General features: G+C 43.8%; 1 protein-coding gene across 1 annotated transcript in view; it reads left to right on the top strand.

The window, feature by feature from the left end:
* The window catches only part of MARCHF4 (membrane associated ring-CH-type finger 4), an 81,206-nt gene that overhangs the window by 2,612 nt on the left and 55,937 nt on the right, over window positions 1-22,657 (top strand). The gene's annotated exons all lie outside the window — the stretch shown is intronic.

Raw genomic sequence — 22,657 nt, 5'->3', positions numbered from 1 at the left:
GAAAGCAAACCCACCTCATCAGCTGTGCCCACAGCAAGAGCTCTGCAGCTTTACCAGAGCTTCCATGTTCCCACTGCACTTGCTGGAGGGAAAAAAACTGCTGGCTCCAATTGTACCTGCTGAAGCAGCAGCCTTGAAGTGCTCTGTGGTACAGACTGAGATTGGGCCAATGAAGTTTCCTTCCATCAGATGGGAGAATTAAATAAATGCAACCCCACTGTAACATAAGGTGCCACCCTTAGAGCATTATTCTCCCTCTTTAATGACAATTACAAGCAATTCACGTGTTTTCAAGCTGGGAACTTCCATGAAATAACATGCACAGCACAATTTGCACTTAATGTGATACAACTGCAGGCAGCAGGGAAGGCTGCAGATCTCTGCTTTTGTGATCAAACCCAGATATCCAGGGTAGCTCTGTGACAATAAGGGATGCTTGCACAAGCATGAATTGAAGTTCAACTTAGCTGATACGCATTGCTATTGTGACACACAGGGCATATGTTAAAATCCTGAGCAAAGCAGGTTTTGCTCCATGTCTTCTTCCCTGTTTAAGGACCTGTGTGCTTTGCCAAGGAAAGCCATTGTTCACCTGAGAGCAGCCACATTCAGGAACACATCCTGCCAGTCACAGGGCGTGATGCACTGTGCTGGGCAGTGACCGTGCCTACCACTGTGTCAGTGGTAGTGGTTCACAGAGGGGGCAGTGGGCTTGCATTTATCTTCGGGAGAAGCAAGGCCTACCATGGACTCATCTGAATGCCCTCATGTCCTCCCCATCAGAGCTAGGTGCTCAGTAGACTGTAGCCTTCTCTAACGCTTGTACAGCTGATTAATAGCCACGAGACACAGTTCTCACTGTAGGATTTTAGGTGAATGTTGGGGTAATCATTGTTTTTTGGAGATGCTTTATGTCTTCCTCACTTGACTGTCTCATCCTTGTCTCTTCTAAAAGTTGGAAGCTGAGCAGCTCCCTGCCTGGGAATTTGCATTATTCCACGTTTCTAGTACTCTTCTCTGGCTTACAATTCTGCCTGTGTACAGGAGGCGTAGCGCCGCATGATCAGTGTGTGTGTGTGAGCAAATAGAGCCTAAGCAGAATTAAAACAGAAGTAACCTGCTTCCTTGGCAAACATCAACGCTGCAAAATAATTGGATGCTAATTTTCATGCTTAAAGACTGTGTAGCTTGCATTGTAAAAGTGGGACTGTTTGCTGACCATCTGCCAGCCTACCTGAGTGAGAAGCCAAGCAGATGTGACTGGCATTTAATAGAATTTCTTTTTCTCTTCTCACAGTTTCTGACCAATATAATAAGACACTTACAGCTGGATTCTGTCTGTCACCCCTCAGTAGTACCTTATTCTGCAAATAATTTCTTTTTCACCAGCATGTCTTGAAAGCCTTAGCCCAGCTAAGACTTAGCACTGGTGAGCACAAGTCAATATGTGGGCCCGAGTCGGGAGTTGTAAGGCATGGTCATATCCTGACACAGCTTTTTACAAGTACGGTTTGGAATGACTGAGATCTGAATCAGTGCACTGATGTCAAGACCTGTAGTTTGGTTTGTTTGGCCCTCACATCCATGAAACTCCAATGGTCCTAAATCATAGAACGGCTTAGGTTGGAGGGGACCTTAAAGATGATCTAGTACCAAGCCCCTGCCATTGGCAGGGCTGCCAACCACTAAATACGCTGCCTGAATTCTACATTCTTAGTCACTGAAGTGGTTGTTACTGATTTAGTATTTATTCTCCATTTGTTTTCCAGCTGAACAGCTGAGCAAAGCCTCTTTTTCAGACACTTGCAGCAATAGATGCCATAAATGCACGTTATTCCCTACCACCCTTGCCAAGATCATCATGAAAATGTATCCAATTGGAAAGAAAATGCAATTGCAAGTTCTTTACTGAGCAGATTAATAACAATGGCAGAAATAAATTGTGTTTTATTTACCTGTCAGAAATATCTGAAACTGCTGCAGCTGTGGGCAAATTTGCAAGGCTGCATCACAGTACCAAGAACAAAAGCCTTCATTATAAATTGACTGTTAGGCGCTTTAAGCTTATTTACTCAGATAAAATGACACTGAGTCTCCAAAAGATGTTTAATCCTGTTTTGATTTTTTTATATATATATGCAGCAGCCAAAAAGGTTTCTTACTAATCCGGCTTCGCAAGTGGGTTTTATTTAATATCTAATGCGAAGCAAAATCTGTAGGGATTTTCACTTTAAATTTGTGATTGCCCACTAAGCACAATACTGTGGGCTACTGAATTGCTTCTATCTTAAGCTCCTCATGTTTGTTTGTGGCTCTTATGAGTAAACTGATTCTTTCATTATAAATGTGCTGAGCACTGTAGGAAGGAGTAAAGCTCACTATTGTAGAACCAATCCTTGCAGGTTATTCAGGGAAAAAAAGTAATGCAGACAAGAATGAAGGGACCTGGTGCCCAGGTGAGCACAGCACCTCCCACTTTGAGGGCATGGAGAGAGTGCAGCTTGGGTCTGGCAGTTGAAAGAGACAACTGAATATACTGAAGATTGGTTTAATGTCATGAAAGCCAGTGAGCTGGACTGTACACTTGGCAATGGCGTTGCCTTTCAGAGACTGACTTGGCATTTTCAAAGGTTTTACATCCTGCACCATTGTGTCAGCTAGTTCTGAAACTGCAGATTGAAAGGCAGAGCTTGAGAGAGAAAGTGAGAAAGAAAGATTCGGGAGTATTTTCTTCTGTTTTAGTTAATGCTTCATGTTTGCAGAATCTTGTCTGCTTTCCTGGATCTTTGGCAACGTTCTGCAAGAGAAAGAAACTAAAGCGAGCTCTGCTTTCACATATGTTTCATTGTGCTTGGTATGGATCCAAGTTGAAAGCAAGTCATGGTGAGTAGCAGGAAAGTACATGGATGAGAAGTCCCTCTGCATCCGCAGATACAGTGTTTGCTCATGTCACAAGGAGTTAGCAGTATGGTAGCATTTCAGATTTCTGAGCTGGTGCTTGCTGTGCTGAAAATAAATAGAAAAGCATTCTTAGATGAAACTGAGATCATTTAGAAATCAGCGTCTCAAGGATTGCTTGCAAGATTCTGTCAGAGTGTGCATACATCTTTTCCTACCTGTCAGTTTCTGCCTGTGTTTCTCTGTTCTGAGGAAGAATTCTGTAAAGGCGGAGATTTTAATAGCATGGATAGGACTGGTTGGCTAAGGAGGATCAGAGGGAACAGACTGTGACTTTTGCCAGCAGGCTGCTAGTTTGGACATAGCTGTGTACTCAGCAGAAAAGCTTGGGGAATAGATTTTTCTTCCCACTAAAGTCCCTTCCAGATTTTAAGGAGACCGGCTCATTAACATGTGAACATGGAGACCTTTAAGGAAACTGAAAGGGAAGACAACTTATAGCGGATAGCAGGACATGTATTTCAAATGTCATAGGGCTGTGGAGCTCCCTTCTGCAGGACATTAGCAAGCCAAAGGACTTAACTACATTTAATACTGGTTGTAAAGCCGTGTAGATACCAAATCATGTCTACAGTCATCAGAATTAATTAAAGATAATGCATTTGAAAGTACAGTACATTCTTCAGGTCTGATATCAGTCTTGAGATCAGGAAAACTGAAGAGGAACAGATCCTAAGGCTGGTCTATAGCCCCAGGGCTCACAGCTCCTTGCACACAACCAGTAAGACATGCCTCTCCAATGCATGTTTAGATTTCATGCGCCTGTAAGGTAATGCAGGCACTTGCTGCCACAGTCATAACCTGCCTGGAGCTAAGGTGGCCCTAAATGCATAGAGAACTCTCTCCTGTGTATCAGAACAGCCCCACCTGGCAATTCCTGGCTCATTCTTGTTCCACAGTCTGGATGAACACACCATTCTTGATGGTTCCATGTAGTAGCAATGCATGTTGAGTACCACTGAATGGATAGTCCTTAGCACGTGCCACTGGAAATAACAGGTGAGAATCTCAAACTTGCTCCTGTTACAAACACAGACACACCCAGAAGCGCTCCTTAGCTTGCTGGTTCATAGCACCTGAGGAGAAATCACAAACTATGCCAGGAAATATTGCTACTCTACTGACTGGCTTCTTCATAACACAGAGAAGTTCAGGAAATCACTGGGATGCTTGATTTTTGATTTACAGTGTTGTAAGACAAAGCAGGGTTGGGTATCTCCTTTCTAGAGTAAGATAAAGAGGATAAGAGGCAGCTTGTGGCTGAATTAGAAGCATAAATGTGATAAGGAGCAACTACACAAGTATCATTACAAGCAAGTGGAAAGGCAGGGAAGCTCAGGAAAGGAGATGCAGGTGTTTGGTGAGATCTGTGTAAGCTGGCTAGAACATTAGCACATTGTTTTCGAACATGTTGAATCACATAATGGCAGTGCAGGCACCCCATCCGAGTACTTTTCATAGGTGTGTTCCCACACGATTCATTTATGTGGTCTTAGAAGGAGAATTATTCATTGGAAAACAGCCAGTCCTGCTAAATCTGAAGCCTCAGAGATGCTGGGTTGCAGCTCATCAGATTTCAGTCTGTATACTGCAATTTATAACAGAAAGGAAGGGAAGAAGCTTCCTGTGACGTTCAATCCACCTCTCTGCTTTCCTTTCTTTGACTTTCAGCACTTCTATACATAGCGTTTTCTGTTTCACCTGTTCCTGGATGAAGTCTGTGCGGTGCAGGCAGAACTTCTTTGGCTTCAGCAAAGGCTTTTTTGAGCGATCAACTGAATGGAGCACAGGATGTCATCTATTTTAGATTTAGACTCTGTTGCCACAGAGTTGATTGGCAAAGCTCCCATTAACTTCAACAGCAGAAGAGTAGGCATCCAGTACCAGGGACTTGACCCTTGTATTTCAGTAACGTTGTGCACACAGTGGGGTTTCTATAAATAATTGTGAAGGCCGCTAATCCCATTGACTTTTAATTGCTCCAGGAGGCAGGGTGCTCACCTTTTGTGCCTGCTGAAACTCTGATGCCTGACCCATTTATTTCAGTGCCACCAGCTAGCCCGAGGAGCAGTTTTTCTTTTCTTTCACTTTCCTCCATATGAAAGGCTTTCTGAAGGAACTTGTCTGTGTTTCTGTCACCGTTTCTTAAATACACATTTCAAGCCCTGATTAACAGTGGCTGATGTCAGTTAGTGACAGAACAAGCAATGCAAAAGCATGTAGCTCCATTGTTTGCATCTGTAGAGTCACTGTTATTCCCACAAAGGCAACACTTGCTCCTGGTAGGGCTCCGTTTGTACAAAACTGAACTGCATTCAGGTTTCTTTCAAACAAATATTCATTCACAGCAAGAGCCTCCACTATGAGAGTTTTTTTCCTGCATTGGTGTTTTTCCATTCAAGGATGGTCCAAAGGTCAGAATTACAGTTGTGCCACAATCTGCATGATTCATAGTGTTTATGACGCTGCATTTCCTATTTGTCCATTGCATGTGTGGTTCCAAGTTGTGAAAGGTGATTACCTGTGCAAAGCTTTCAACTTCATCTACATTCCTTGGGTGAGGCCTTGGTGCAAGGCTTCTGGGTGAAAGATGTCCTTGAATCACTTCCCAAGGAACTGCAAGCGCTCAGCAGCCCTTCAGATTATACCTGCAGAAATCCACTGCCGGGGGGGGGGGGGGGAACATTGGTTGGGGATTGTAGGAAAAGGCAATAGTAGGTAACCAGTACAAAATTACCCAAAAAATAGTGACAGTCACAATCCAATTAAAGAAAAATTTGTTTGCCAAGGATCAGAGCTCACCAAATACTCCAAAAGAAAGGATCTCCAGATAGAGTACCTTCCCTTCTGGCAGCCAGCCCTTATGAGGCTTAGGGAGTTGCACAGGTGAATTGCTTTTACCTACTCCCAGGGCTGGCTGTGTCCTTTTACCAGGTGCTCCAATCATTGGTTCAGGCTGTGACATAGCAATTCCCATACAAGGATTGTGCTATTTTAATATGTAGGGCTTGTGATTTTAAGCTGAACTTTTATGCCAGAGACAGCAGCGGAACTACTAGCCCTACACCTAAAATCCTCCCTTTGCCTGCTAGAGAGAACCCAACAGTCTCTTGCTGAAGAGGCATTCCAGCCTCTCCATGCAGTTACACCTTAGCTCTCTCTATCAGCTGTGTAAAGGGATGATTTAATTATATGGAGTGGATTAAAATAATCTGAACTGAAAAATGGGTTATGTTTTCCTCACACCTAGGTCTAGAGTAAAATGAAGAGATAGACTATAATCAGGGTTGGCACATATCTGTGGCCACCCAGTCTCTGTTATTAGCAGATTACTGAAGTAGTAAAGCCACATGAAGGTGTTAGATTGTATGCTCATCAGCTCTCCTCTACATCCACTGGCTGATTTCAATCAGATCTGGCAGGGATTGGAGATCTGGAAAGAATTAAATTCCTTAAAGTTTCATGAAAACTAGCTGATGAAAAAGAGGAAAACTGTGAATGTGCTGTTGTGGAAAAGACAACAGCATCGGCTCAGATGCACTGCATACTGTGGCATATGTGTGTAATCCATGTTTTTGTTGCCCTCTTTTTGTTACTTATATGCATTAACCACATAAAGTATTTTAAACGTGGCCAAAAATAATTCCTCTTTATTCAGTGTGGCCTAGGCAAGCCAAAAGGTTGGACACCTATAAAGTCCATGGAGAACAGAGCTTCAACAGCAAGATTTAACAAGAATGTGTGCTCTACTAGGGAAGAAAAAAAACACACAAAATAACATTATATTCTTCCCATAGAAAAGCAGGCTCAAATAATACAGCTTGTTAACTTTCTGTCTTTCTCCTTTTCTTTTGTTAATTGGGGTTACTTGACTACAATGAATTGATTGATGTTGAAAACTTACTTACTTTTCCCTGTCCTTTAACAACTGACCTTTATCCTTTTCTGCTTCATCAGTGGTTACAGTAGAACAGATTAGGTTGTTGGCAGTGAAGAGTGATGAGTGTTGCCTTCTCTCCATTGAGGAAAAAAAGAGCAAGACCTGGAAGCTTATGTAGGTAATAAATCTGCTGTCACCATGTCCCCCTGTGAAAAGTTGTTAAGCAGGTGGTCTCCAATGACAAGATCCAGAAACTGAAGTTCTCACAGATCATTTCTTCTGTCATAGTTTTAAACTCTTTGGTGGTTTTCTCTCAACTCCTTTTCTTCTTTGTCAAAGTCAACAAAAACATCAAACTTTGGTCCTATCTATCCCATGGGACTCTACTCTGCATAGGTTTTCCTATGGTCCATGTTAACATCTTATCCAGGCACACTTTGTTTGTAGCTCAGACATTGGTGGTACTCTGAAAATCATCACCCACAACAGTCACATCAGTTTAACCTGCTTTCCTGGTTGCAAATGAAGGCAAGGATGGTAAAGAATAGAAGAATTACAACACAAAATATGTTTCACAGGTTGTTTCCTTCTTCCCTTTGGAAGCAAAGACTGACAAGGATCAATTGGTTGACATTGTGTTTACGTTTGTCACCTCAGCATAAAATACATGTCGTTTGGAAACATCTTTAAATAAGTTTGTAGCACATTGAGCATTTGGGGGTGTCTGCCATCATCTGACGTAGGCATGCTGTAACTAGTCTCTGTGAAGCCTTTTCCTGTGGCTACCATCATAACCTCTGCTACTATATGGATTTACCTCGTTGCTTAAACCATGCACTGATATGCACTGATCCTGTCCAAGCAGTAGGCGGTGCACAGGTCTCAAGAGATCAATTAGTCCACCCATCTAAAAACCTAACACAGGCTGATATAACCAGTTCTTGAGGGTGAGCGTGGTTGAAGACTCCACTTGTCCCTAGACACCCTGTTATAGGACTTCATGATCCTTCTTCCCTCTTGTTAGCAAGTTTTATATAATGTCTGACCTGAATCTTTCCTGCTGCAGTCCATTTCTTCTTGCCCTCCCCATTAGGAGGACAGCAAATTATTTTTGCCTTTTTCTTTTTTTTTTTTCCCAAGTAGTAAGTAATTGAAAGCCTTATCCAGCAACTGAATGTAAATATAGCAAAAATTGATCCTCTGAGGACTTTACAAGTTGAAGTGATATCTAATGTTGTGACACTCCTTGCTATTTTGTAGTCCAAACAATCCCAAATTTACCTTTGCTCTTATGACATAATTTCTAGAACTCTAATAATCCTTTAGTGTTCTCCTCTGGATTTTCACCAGATGGTGTATATTCTGCTTTAAAAGCACTGTCTAAAGTGGAAACAATTATCCGGTTGAGTCTTTGTTAATGCTGAGTAGTGCAGAAAGATTTTGAGTCCTCTTCAGGAGATAACAGATGCCAGCCATTTCAGGGTGATGTTTGCTTTCTCTTTTCTTTCGTTTACTTATTTATTTTTGGAGCAGCAGAAGGTTATTAATTTTATTCAACTCATGGTCCCATATAATCTTCGTGTCCTTCAGAACTGCTCTCTAGTTAGTCCTCCTTCATCCTAGATCTGTGCAGTTGAAATTGCTGCCTTGGTGGAGAAGCTGTGCTTGGCCCCATTTAGTTGCATCTTTTTTTTTTTTTTTTTTTTTTTAACCAGTCTTCCCCTTTCAGATAAGCCTGCAGATGTAGTAAGTATTCCCTCTATTGAATCTTTCATGCTGTTAATGATTTAAGTTCTTCTGCCTTGATTCTTTAAGAGAGCTGAGAGAAAAGCACTGCAAGAGCAGCTTTAAGGCTGTCTTCAATGAGGCTTAGGCTAGGACTGTTCCTTCTCACATATAACCACATACAGGATGGAAGAAGAGATTCCCATCATTTCATTGCAGGCGTCTGCACTCTGTTCCCAACTAAAGATACCCTCAGCAAGCCTGAATTTGACCTGTTCTGACAGATCCAGGCCTCCAGCCAGTCCTACCTCAAACGTTGCCCTAGCCTCCCCTTTTTCTCCTGCTTCTCTGATCACTCTAACATTGATGTGGTGGCTCACATTTCCTCCACATTCCTTCCTAATGGAGTCCCACAAACCTCCTTTCTCTTTGTCCTTCCCATCTTTTTCCAGCTTGGATACTTTCTCCTTTATGGCCCTTAAGGCTAGTTCTGCAGGTTTCATTTCTTTCACTCCAGTCCCAGATCTCCTTGTGTTTCCCAGACTTAGTGAATGCTTCAGCATCAGTAAAAGTAGCTCAGATTTCTTGTATCCAGCATTTTCCTCCATATTCATCTTTTTTCTGCCTTTCTCTTGTGCCAACACTTTCACTCAGGCCATTAACTCTACCCTTAGCTTGAGCTTCTTTCCTCTCATTTTCCAGCTATGTATTGAGGTCATGCCCAGATTGCTTGTTGCTTTCTTTCAAGTCACACAAACACATGCTTAGATCCTTGTCTCTTGCTTTCACTTCTATACTCTTTTTTTTCTCCAACATTCCTGGCACAGACATTACCTTACTTCAGTTGAATCAAAATGAAAATGTGAAGAACGTTTGCTTTGATGAACGCTTGAAGAACAGGTTGCCCTGAGAACTTCCATGTGCATCTTCCCTCCCATCAGTGCTCTCTGTCATTACCCAGGTGGATCCTGTCCAGTTTTTACTCCAATTCCCAGTCTTTGGGAGAGTTAAGAAAGCCTTGTGGATGGCTGATGAAGACACAATACACAGCATTGGCACCCAGGGAGACTGCTGACACTTCACCCGCATCACATCAGCATCTACCCTGGTATTTCATGTGGGCACTGAACTAAAGCTCAGAGGTTATTTGCATTTTCCACAAGTACAGTGCCATGAACTAAGCCCACCATAGCACTTCTAGTTCTGTCAGATCTTCTCAGTCTGACTGGTATCTTGTTTGACCTTGTCCTGTCTGGGAAATGAAGCACTTTCCCTCTCCTTTTCTTGTTAAGTGCACTAGGACCTGTCAGGATTAAAGGTACTGGGAAAGTACAAGTTGATTATTATCCCATTCCAGGTGATATTAAAAGAACATTAAGATGGATCAGATGAGCATTCAAGAAAAGTAGGTAATAATAAAGTATTATATCAGCAGAGAAATAGCAGTTAAGTAATTAAAGAGAGGGTTTGCACAAGAGGAAGAAGTAAAGTTATAGGTGCTCCTGGCCTCTAGACCATTCTTTATTTTAATATGGTGGTAACCTTTAGAGGATGTCAGTATGTCAAGCACAGCACCAAGAAGTAATGCAGAGGCTTTTCCTGCCCCAGAGAGTTCACATTTTAGGATGTAAAAAAAACAATATTTCCTTAACATTCAAGAGAGGTGAATTGTGACAAGATTTAGGGCTTGAGGGAGGTTATTGGGCTAGTGTAGTCTGAACCTTTTTATAATAGCAGTGAAATAAGTTCAGTCAATGAAATTCCTGCTTGAAGGTTAACAGCTGTGCAAGGACTGGAGAAGAAATACCCCATCTTGATTTTAAATCTTCGACAGTGGGAAATTGTTGCAGTGCCCAAGGAAGAAATCTGGGGAAAGAAAGAACTGAAATTGTCTTCGCATATGAACTTCTGTCTTTTCTGTCACAGGAAGGACCGTGTACTTCATGTATCCTTAGAAATGAGCTTTTGTAACCCTTAGGCTGCCTGGCAAAGATTTCCCTGAAGGAAAAATGTTCTATAGTTGAAGACAGGTTTATCAGATTGGAAGCAAGAAACTTTCAGACTGGGCAAACATGCATGAGATTCAGCAAGTTAGAAAAAAAGCAGTTCATGGCCTCCTCTGACATATGAGAGCAGAAGTGTTGTCACCTACATTTAACCCACATTTGGAAAATTTTCTTCATAGATAGGATGGCTACATCATTTCTAAGAAAAACATTTCTGCAGCCCCCATAGCCCGCAGGGAGGACTCCTACATAAAATTGAGCATACTAAACTGCCATGACCTGACCCAGCTGCCATCAGCATTCTCTTTGCCAATTCTCATGGGTTTATTTCTTGCCCTTTTTGCAGATGTGAAAATCTGCAGGAGAGCCCTTGGCCTTCCCATACTGCAGCTATTCATGAGAATTCCTCTCTCAACTTTTTCTTGATGTTGCTTCATTTCTTTGGAGATGTGCTCAGGCATATGATGCAAATATAAGGGGAAGGAGGTAATTGTGAGTGTTTAGATCAGATTACATATTGGGAAAAATTTGTTCTTCGAAAGAGTGATGAGGCATGGGCACAGACTGCCCAGGGAGGTGGGAGAGTCACTGTCCCTGGAGGTGCTGAAGAACCGTGGAGATGGGGCACTGAGGGACACAATTAGGGGGAACAGTGGAGATGGGTTGATGGTTGGACTAGATGAACTGAATGGTCTTTTCCAACCTTGATGATTCTATGATTCGATGACCTCAGCTCGAGCAAAATCACATGACCATAGAATGCTTTAGGAAGCTGGGACCTCTGGAGGTCATCTCTATCACCTTGCTCAAGTAGGTTGGACTGATTGAGGCTGGGCAGGGCCTTGTCAAGGTGAGAGCTGCATCACTCAAAGAATGGTTATTCTACTTACTTCTCTGGTCCAGTATTGGGCACCTGGTCCAATATTTGAATGCCCTCCTGGTGCAAATGTTTTTTTTTTCCAGATTTCCAATCTGAATTTCTGTTGTTCCAAATTGTGTCTGTTTTCTTATCTTATAACCAGGTACCTTCGAGAAAAGTCTAGCTCTGTCTTTGCTCTACCTATCCTTGAGATGGCTGAAGACAGCAATAACATCTCCCCTTAGCCTTTACAGTGATTTCAGCAGGAGGTGTACAAAAGATAGGATTAAATGTCTGCTTTAGCTCCCCAGGGTGGATTTGGACAGTGGTTGAGATTTTTCTAATGGTAGTCAGATAAATATCAAGGGAAAATAGCTGCCCAACCACAGGTTGAAGAATGAGAACAAACATCGCTAATAATAGCAAAGGCTCAGATATTTCTGTTTGTCGTAGCCAAGACATTTCTTGATCCAATAATCACTAAGCCTCCAAGAGGTGAAACTATTTTAAATCCAAGTCACAGAAAAACTGATTGTAGAAAAGCTTGATTGAGCAAGAACTATTTCTGTTTACATTAAACAGAAGGAAAGGCAAAAGGAGATTTGTAAGTAAGGTTTTCAACTTTGCAAATGCAGATTTTTAAAAATCAGGAATCTTTAAAACTATGCAGTATGTTATTATTGTACCTTGACTAAAGGCTACCGAAATAGGCATTAGTCTCTTTATAACAAACAAAAGCATTCTGTTACAAGTGCTGGAAGCTCACTGTCATTCTACAGGCTATTTTTGCTTTCTGCTTTCACTTAATTTGGCTGAAAAGCTGGAAGGCTTCAAATACTGTCCCAAAATGTATTTTAACAGTGAAAAAAATCTTCTCCCTTTCTAGCTTGCTTTCCTAAGATACTACTAAGCTACAGTGCTTATCTGTGCAAGGTCTGTTTAGAAGTCCATGAGATGCACTGAATAACATATAAATTTATTTGCCAAAGTCAGCCACCTTTGACAAAAAAAGGATGCAGAACTCTTAAGCTCTTATGAGTTGCATAAAAACAAGTGACCAAGTGATAACATTGGAACATAAAAAGTCCACTCTTACTAGGCAGCAAAGAAGCCAGCTTAGCAAGTTTAATTACCCTAAATTTTTTAGGAAATTGTGGTATTCAATTTAGGGAAACCAAGGAACCACGCAGTATAAGTTTTGGAGTCCTCTCTGCTGACCACAGTCCAGGATCAGCTGTTTTTGTTGGCCTCTTCTGACAGGGCAGTTGCACCCAGCCAAGACATTTTCACCTCAGACAGAACAAGCATGGAGGATGTTAATGGGAAGCCCTGAAAACCTGAGCCAGCATACTGGAAGTTGGTTAGTAGAGAAAACCCAATTGGAGTGGAGAGCCAGGTGGTAGGGGCAATTGCAGACCAGTTAAATGAGCATGTACGGGGGGGATAATATCAGAAGTAATTCTGTGCTGTTTAAGGAAAGAAGGAACTTTGATAAGAGGTGGCCGAAGTGCCTCTGTTACTGGGAAAGGGAACTAAGCTGCTGGAACCCTTCAGAAATTGTCACGGTCTTGGTACACCAAGGGCAGTGCAGTGATGGCTGCAAGCTTATGTATTTCCTCAGAGCAGTTTGAGAGGCTCCACGTCAGAGATTATTTGCAAGTGCAGGATGTACAAATGTGTGTGTGTGCGTGTGTGTAACTGAGCTGCTGTCTGTGTGTTCAGGAGGATCAGAAACATACAGGGTGAATGTTGCAATCTCCTCTGAAGCTGGTGAGAGGCTTATCACCATATCAAGGCTCTGTTTTATGTTTGGGTTGGATCCAGTTATTTTTCTTTTTACTGGATTTGAGGAGGCCTCTGAGTGGAATAGCGCAGGCAAATGATCTTGAGAGAGTACTGGTTGGAAGCTATGCTCTGCTTCTCTGATCAGCAGCAGGCTGTGTTCCTGCAGGCGATCCCACCATCTGCAGGAGATCCAGGGACGTTCACCTTCCATAATCCTTGCTCCCTCACATCACTCCCAGTTCTGCCCTTCCATTTGTGTAACTCTTTCTATGGGATTTATCACTTCCTACAACAAGGGAGGCTTTTACCTTCACCGACTACGTCCTGACTGTTCCCAGTTTTTCAGCATGCTCTGCATTTCAGTCTGATTAGACTATTTGTTCTGTTGGATTGTAGAGACAAAGAGTGGCACTTAGAGGCAAGAGAACATGTTCTTTCTGTATGCGGGAAAATAAGGGAAAATGTGCTCAGCTGGAAATGAAACAGCCTGGAGTTCAAAACTCACTTCTACAGACAGCTTTTCTGCATTTTCATACCCTTAGCAGCCACCAGCACTGACCACACCCTCTACCCCAGAGTAAATGCACCCATTGGCACTTAAGAGTTTCTTTGGCACTTAATCCATATCTTTGCTGCAGATATGGATGAGGAAATGAGTAGCAGCAAAAACACATGGAGATTGGAAAAACCATCCAAATCTCTGCCATCCAGCCTGCTTTAACTGTGACTGTTGTAAGCTTGGAGCCCTTGAGTCTCTTTTCTCAGGCTGCTCTATTGAATTCAGCAGATTTCAGATAAAACCTAGGAGCCTCCTTGTCAACACTCTGTTGCTAGAGTTTGGAAACCCTGTGGGTCAGAAATGTGCTGGTCCCCCCAGTAATGGGTGGGTGGCAGCATGAATAGCACTCCACAAGATTTATATCCCACAGGGAAGGAGAGGGAGGGATCTTTGCCAGATATCTATCTACCTGTAAATGCATATGGCGTAACTGCTAGGACCCAACTGCACTCACATGACTGTCTTTAATCTGTTTCCTTTTAAATCGCTGTGTCTACATTGCCTTGTACTGTTTTTTTCTTTTTTTCTTTCCAACTCCTGAAATGCACACGCAGCATTCAAGGTAGATATCTTCAGTGCATTGCTCCAATCCTGGACTATACACCCTCCAGGGCTTTCATGGGATGCCCCAAGGGATGCTATAGGCCAGGGACATAGGTTCCCACTAACACACCCTCCAACACTTCTGCATTTCAATGCACTTTTGTGATTTCCAAGCAGCAGACAGCCACCTTGCATCTTCACAGCACGCGCTGAGCCCAGCACTCATTAGGCAGGGATTTGCTGTGTGCAGATCTGTGGCAGTGCAGAGGAAGGCAGATGCCACGTGGCTGAGCCAAATTGGATAGAGAAGGAGCTTAAATGGTCACTTGTGGGTCATCTTCTCCTGTTGAAAGTGACTCATCTGGGTAGTTGAGTAGAAGCTGCAGTTTCAGGCTGTTGCAAGGCATCTTCCTGGAAATCTCTCCACAGCATTGGAGACACAACACACAACCCAAGAGCTTCCTGTCCAGGGACATTCCTCTGCAGAAAGCAGTTCTTTGGAAGGCGAGTGCTCCTCACTGCTGCCTGTATGTCTGTACTCAGAGATCAGTACTTTCCTTTATTTCAGTCTCCATACAATATTCTGTGTTCATCCACTGAAAAGATCTATCCATTTGGCTGGTCAGCCATCAGGTTCACCAGGTCATGAAAGCAAGCTGACTTAACCATCCTAAGTCATTATGGTGTATGAGAAGTTAGGATTGCTTTTACTACTCGTAAAAGAAGTTTTGAATCCTAGGACAGCCCTAGCAGTAGTAATTCCTACTTTATTTCCTTTTGGTCCACCTTCCCCGTCTTGTCAAACCTTTTTTTCAAACACTTGCACAGATGTATCTGTGCCTGCAGAGTTGTATGAGCTTGGAAAACTAAATAGCCTTCATGAGTGCCTAGAGAAGGGCATCTCCACTTCCTGAGGAATCAAGGTCTGCCATTCTGCAGGAGGAAAAAAAAAAAAAAAAAAAAAAAAAAAAGTACAACGAAGGATGGGAGAAGCTGAGCAGCAAACAGATTTCCAAGATGAGCAGTGTTAGCAAAGACCAGGCATTAGGATTAAGGTGGCAGCTTGGTAACTGGTTACTAAACAGGATCTTAACTAAGGTGCAGGGGAACACATTTAGAGTAAATCCTCCATAAGTACAACTTTACTAGATGTTACTCTTCCAGTTCAAGTGAGTGAAGATAGAAGATCTTAACTTTTCCTGAGCTTTGTAAACAAGCCATGATCTTGGGCACATCCTTGAGGTGGGATGCAGCTCTGGATTGCAGACATCTCAGCGTGTCACCTTGTAGGTGTTTGCATGTGGACTGGGTGTCTAGGCAGAGAAAATCAAAAGCTTGATTCATACCCACACAGTGATTACTTAGTGGAAAAACTTCTCAAGGTAGGTAATTGAATTGAGCCCCCAGTCAATACATTCAGTGGAGCTGGAGAGCTAGACACCTACATTTGCTCAGCTGACTCACTCTCAGGGCTCCACTGTCAGCAATGACTAGACCTTCTGTTGATTACGTAGGAAGACAAATGCCCACTGTGCATATAGCTACTACATCCAGGTATAATCTTTCTGGACTCAGATTCTCCTATGGTGATATGAACAACTCTTTCATCCCACCATAAAGTAAGTCTAGAAACCTTCACTTCCTCCTAGGAAAGCTGTAAGGGATTGTTCCTGATCTGTACAACGCTTCAAAGCTAGGTGCTCTTTGACTGCTGAGAATTCATATTATTATAAACACACCATGATTTAGAAATGCATGTAAGACATTGAAGAGTAGTAAACAGATGGGAGATGGTGCCAAGTAAGGCCATGTTGAAGTAGCGAGCAAAAATAAGTGTAAGAGACAGTCTGACATCTTCATAAAGAGACAGACACAGCCATAATTTGAAGCACATAGCAATGAAATAGGGTCAGGGGGTGAACTGCCTTTTCTTGGCCAAGTTATTCTCTTATTGGGCAGCTCCTTCTGCACTCAGACCAGAAAATCCTTACGGCTCACCAGGCTTGGAATCTTCAAGATGATCAGTGCACAGCTCCAGTGGACAAGGCAGGAAAAATGATAGTGTTTATGATGAGCTGCTGTGTGGGAGAGATTTTAAACGCATCTTTGAAGTCACTGGGTTACATCAGCTCTGGGCTGGCTGAACTGACAGGTACTAATTACTAAAAGAAAAGTGACTCACTGAAAACCAATAATAATTGTCTTATATCTAATTAAAATGGATGATTTACAGTCAAATAGAGGACTACAGCCTAAGCATGAGGGGCATACAGGATGTGATGGACAGTCTGCAGCCCCACATATTTCATACAGAAATAAAAGTTCAAAAGTTGGGTGAGTTGTGCTCTATTTTAATTAGCTACAGCCCAGAAAAGCTGTTCTGTAAGAGGCAGAAACTGCACATGGTAGGACCTTCTGCCAGTAAAACAATGAAAGCACAGTCAATGCTGCTAACACCAAAACTTCTCTGGCTTCTGAGGAGTCAGTATATTCATTCCTTTTTTCAGTATCCTACCAACATTGCCGCTGGAAACTGTTCCACGGGAAAGGGAGAGCACCTGCATCTCATAAAGAAGTGGTGAGGAGGGGGACAGTACTCAGGGACAAAAATAGTAAGCATGTAACAGACACTTCTGAAAATTCATGCATTCATTGAAGGCGTTAAAACTATCTTCTGCTGGTGTGATAAGAATGTATGAAATATTTGTAGGGATTTACATGTGCATGGATTATAAGGAAAGCTCTTGTATTTTAAGGGATTACATACTCTAACGGCGTATATGCTACATAAGTAGTACTGAGAACAGTTCTTGTGTATGCAGTGCGCCATGAAAGAACAGAAAGCAGAAGACAAATGATTGACCACAGTCTTAGGTGTAATTTGGATGAATAAGCAGTTTACCTCTTTTTGGCAACCAAAGTCATCTTCTTGCCTCCATGGAGTCACCCGCAGTCCACAGGAAAACCAAGCTGACAGTTGAGTTTCTCCTTTTTGGTTGAGTTTCTCCTTTTTTGAGTGACAATGGCTCCATTGTACTTCATGGGTATCAGAGCTCAGGGATGTCTCTAGGTCCCAATTCACTATTTAACCTTAGTCAGGCCATCTCCAATCCCTGTTTTGGTAGGGGCAGCTCAGCACATCTCAGCTCTGAATGTCAAGCTACTGGCCCCACTCAGCAGCCAGAGACATTTCCTGGGGAAACACCTCTGGGATGCACTGTCAGTTCAGTGTCATTTACTTCTAGAAAAATTGGCTTGGCCTTTCACTTAGCGTTACCTTTTCATGAGTTTGTTGATAATCCCTTGCTTTTGGGTTATTTCTGTTGGTAAAGCACTTAAAGGTCCCACTGTACACTTCAAGTGTTTGGTTCAAGACCAGTTTGGGACACACTTTTTCCTAACATGAAGCTGTCCTCTTTGCTTTCCCTTCTCTCATAAATTCCTTCAAGCCCTTGGTTTCCTGGTTTGCCTTGGACTTCAAATATTAAGTCTTAATCTAGGGGACTTCTCTGATTTTGGGGTCTGAGTGGGAGGTCTGAGTGATTGCTCTGAACAGCAAACCCATTTATGCAAAGTGTTTCACTCTCTGAGTGGAATTGCTGAGGAAGGATGAGATTAGAAGGATATCACTGGCAAAGTGACTAAGAGATTTATCCTATTCATAGGCTTGGCTCGTACTTAAGGAATTTGCATTATTGGGATTTTTCAAAATCTGAGCTGGCTGAATCCGTTCTTCAAACAGCATCACAGGTATTCAAGGCCTACTTTTTCTTTTCAAGCTTTTACCTTTCCACACAGACGTATTGCTTCCATTGCATTTTCTGTTATTACACACTTATTTCCCAGTGCCAAGAGTAGCACAGCCTCCTCCAATCATTAAGGCAACTCAGTGTCAAGATATATTCCCTAATGTTCAGCATGTTGGTTTTGTTTTGGTTTTTTTTCTCCTTTTGCTTAATTTCTTGCTGATTTGTCTAGTTAATATTTTTTGAAAGAATTAAGAGGGGTACATCTTCCTCTGACACTGTTACATCCAGATGTTTGCAGACTTTGAAGAGTTAGATCTCCTTAAAACATCTAGGTTGGAGAACTCAAAAAATTGGGCTAGACCATACACACAGTAAAAGAAGGCAATAACAGTGCCTTCAAAGGGGATACAGGCACTAAAGAGCAATTGCAGGTAATAAAGAGAGAAAAGTTAGCTCACCTCTTCCAACAACCAGTGAGAGCCTCAGAAGAGCACCACATTTACCCAGAGAGCTTCTGCTCCTTGGCTGCCAATCCTTAAATGAGAGTGAGAAGGATTGGATCCTTGCTTTACCCCTTCCAGTCACTCAGGTGCATTGCTTGCACCTGAGCTCCCTGGGTTAGCCATGCCTTCTCACCTGGTGCTCAACCATTGGTTCAGCTGTGACCTGGCAATTCCACTGCATTGTACGGTAGATAAAGATGTTTCATTGCATCTGTCCTGAGGGAAAATCCTCAAGAGTACAGATTTCAGGGAGTCCTGCAGTAGGGGATGCCAGCGCCAGCCCCCAGCTCACAATACCAAAAGAAGTCCTGCAGTGCCTTTTCTCTGCTAGTAGTCTGCATTCAGCCTGCCTACTTCAGAAATTGTAGCAGCCAAAAAATATACTTATCAGCTAATAGAGGCTGACACCTTGATGGTGTCTTCAGAGAGGTGGATGGGGGTAGAAATGGCTGGGCTGGGCTGACACAAATGAGATTCTCTGGGTAAAGACTGCACGGAATGAGACATACGGTGCTGGAAGGCAAAATGTCTGTGGTGAACAAAGTCAGACTAATGTCAGTTCAGAAACTGTGCCCTCCCAGCGTGTTATCTCCCTGCTCAGTAACTGAGCCAGGAGCCGCAGGGACGTACCAAGGAAAACAAAAGGTGTCAGTGGAAGTTGGATGTTAGGACAAAATTCATCTGAGAAAGAGTGGTGAGGTACTAAAATAGGCTGCCCAGGGAGGTGGTGGAGTCACCGTCCCTGGAGGTGTTCAAAGAATGTGTGGACGTGGCACTGAGAACATGGTTAGTGGGCACAGTGGGGATGGATGGATGCTTGGACTGGATGATATTAGAGGTCTTTTCTGGCCTTGGTGATTCTGTGACTCTATGAAAGAAAACAAAACCTTATCTATAGCTCTTTCCTCAGTGTATCAGTGACTCTGTGATCTCTTAGTGGTGTGTGTTCATGAGCTCATCTAGACCCACGCTGCTACAGTGAGCGGCAACCTCAGCTTTGCATTTCCACCTTATTCTTTAAACTGCTATTCATTTCCTCTTTATAAATTTCATCCCATTCTCCTGTACTGTCTGGCTGGGATCAGGTCCCACCACCATGGTGTGAGGCTGGCACCAGCTCCTTGGCTCACCCAGGAACCTGATCCTGGGCATGATCCTGGGCTTGTCCTCAAGCTGCCATGAAAGGAGAGGCAGTAGTGAAGGGCTGTGAGGTCTCCAGAAAGCTAGACCCAGGTGGAAGTGTGAAATGCCACTGTGCTGGCGGGGAAGAAGGAAGAAAGCGTGTTAATGCTTCCCTGGAGCACGGTCAGGCTACAGCTTTCATTTCTCAGCCATCCACCTCGCTGTGCTATTCGGCAAACCGCAAATAGTAACACCTCCCGCCCGCCCTCTGGGAAGCAAAATTAACTATTGCAAAGCCTGCCAGGCACAGGAAACAAAGAGTCCACAATGTAAATTCTCACCTGCGATGTATTTTGGGCTTTCATTTAAAAAATATTAAAGCACAAAGAGAGACGAGCTGCCTCCCAGTGCGCAGAGCCAGGCATGTGTACAAGGCTCATAGCAGGCTCTGCTCCTCGAGCGGAAGAAGTGAGCCCAGCCTCGCATTGTGCTTTAAGAGCCGTAGCACAAAAAGACGGGTTCTGAGTCCAGGAAGCAGCGCTGCCTTTCACTGCCACCATTGTTCCACCTTTGTTCCAGCAGCTTGCTGCTGTCGGCAATTAGGCAGAATGAATTTTGTTCTTGCTGAGAGAATGGGCGTTAGCACAGCTCTCGTGCATAGGTTTGAATTTTGCTGTGAAAACATGGCTTGGCTTGGGAAATTTGCTTTTTGACAGGGTGCTGCCATGCAGGGTGGGACCAGCTGGTTTTGTTAGAGGAGCAATGGATGCAAAGCATGGAGGGGATACAGGCTAGATAGAATGCAGTGTGGTGGGAAAGCAGGATGCTGGCACTTGGAAGTCCGTGGCTTAAATCTCTGGTCCACCAGAGCCCTCCCACATGTCCTCCCATGCATCCCTGCCCATGCACTGGCACCTGGGGACATCGCGCTGTCCCTTCTCCCTGGGGACCTCACAAAGGTAAAGGCATCGACCATTACGCATCCCCCAGACAGTCAGAAAAAAGGAGACACACACACGCCTGAGATAGCTGCTATTAACCTTGCCTTATTTTATATGTTTTTACAGCTGCAGCAGATGTCTGCGAGCCTCCCTGGGGGGACCTTAGGTACTTAGCCTTTTCAGAACTGCCTTGAGGAGCTGATGGCTTCAGACCCAGCTCTGCGAGGCTCCCTACTCACAGGCAGGCTGAAGCTGCCTTGATAGGGAATTGCCTGTGAGAGCACGGCTGGATTGCAGCAGCCAGGTCAGCACCGCTCATCCAGCTCTAATTGCAAGCTGGGAACATAAATAAGACAAAGGATAAATAAGAAAGGATGCACTGGGAAGCCCCACAAGAGGAAATAAGGATATTATTATTGATTGATAAAGATAATAACAATAGTTGTTATCGACTTGGTGTTGCAGAGTAGGGCACACCAGCCATGTTGTGCTAATACAGGAGAAGCAGGAGGTGCCGCCACCCCTGCATGCCTATCATGCAGCTCATTTGCTCTCACTGAGCAGAGCTGGAGGGAGCACATTTCTAAGAGGCAGCCTGAATATCACGAAATAAGTGACCCATAAGATTTTCCCACTACAGTTGGCAGCAGTAGTCCAGGCGTATTTTTCCATGGCATTGGCGAAGTGGGCTGTGATGACCGGCAAAACTGCTTCTGCCTATGCATGCACCCCACACTGGCCTGACCGTGGCTAGACCCCCCTCTGCAAAATACAGATGGTGTTCACACCTGAGCATCACTCCCCTAGGCAACCCAAGTGGGAGCACAGCTTTGAGGTGGGACACAGAGCTGCCAGAGTGGGACAGCCCTGATGGGCAGCTTTGCCTCCCCTTAGTCCTGCTCCCCATCTCATGCATGGGCTGCTCCAGTCACCTCTGCTCTGCCTCCCACTTTCCTTGAAAAAATAAAGGGATTTCTCAGCCTCTGCAGTTGCTTTATAGGGCAGATTTGGGTGTTGGAGAGCCAAAGCCCTGGCACATCACATCCTGCAGTTTGCAGCTGCTCCCTCTGCCCTGCTTGTGCATCATTTTGCACTATATGTGAAGTACAAATGAGAGCAGCAAGCTTTGAGAGGTGCTCGGATGTTTAATGTATTAAAGATCACACAGTACTTGGGTAGCCTTGATTGAAGGCAAATGGGAAACAGCTCCATGTCACTATTAACACCTGCATTTCTCACCACTCGTGTGCTGCCTCTAAGTCTCTTGCAGATCCAGTGTAGATCTTGCACCTAGCAGCACAGGGATGCTGTGGTACAGACTTGGGGCTTTGCTTTGGAATTGGGGGGCTCACCATGCCACCCCATGCTTGGAGCTGACACAGCTGCTCCTGAAGTTGATGCTTTTCTCTGGTTTGCTTTGTCCTCTCACTCCTAAGCCTGATGAAGGATGGCATTATCTAGTACAAAAAAGTGCTGATTTACCATTTCTTCCACGTTTTGGAGCATGCTGATGTTCATCCTGCTAGCACATGGGTGTAAGTGCACAGGGGGGTGGGATACCATTTGGAGCAAGAAATGTCATAGTCCTCCCTCTATGCAGTGAATCTGCTCTGCGAAGGGAAGTTGAGTTAATTGGCCTCCAGGATCAGGCACGATGCTAGCTGGAGTTGTTCTTAGCATGCCATAGGCTGTACTAACCATACTCTGCCTTCTGCAGAAGTCTTTATCAAATAACACTATGACCCCCCCAGACTTTACAAAGTGTTCCACGCTGGTGTCAGTGTCTGCAGCCTGGAGTCTGTCCTACTCAGTGGTGCTGTGGAGAGATTTTATTGCATGCACTGGTGATGTGACCACCCAGGCTGATCACTCCAGGGTACACCATCATGACAAAGCACCCCATGGCTCTGCCTTTTTTTGCAGGGCTATCGCCACTTTGCCTGTGACATAGGCATGAATCATTCTGCCCAACGTTAGCAAACAGCCTCCTCCAGAATTGCTACTGGTTACTCATGCACAGCAATGCT

The sequence above is a fragment of the Lagopus muta genome, chromosome 8 (assembly GCF_023343835.1).
Source record: "Lagopus muta isolate bLagMut1 chromosome 8, bLagMut1 primary, whole genome shotgun sequence".
In the NCBI taxonomy this organism is placed as follows: domain Eukaryota; kingdom Metazoa; phylum Chordata; class Aves; order Galliformes; family Phasianidae; genus Lagopus; species Lagopus muta.
Note: the sequence above shows the minus strand (reverse complement) of the source record. Positions and strands in the feature narration are given on the sequence as shown.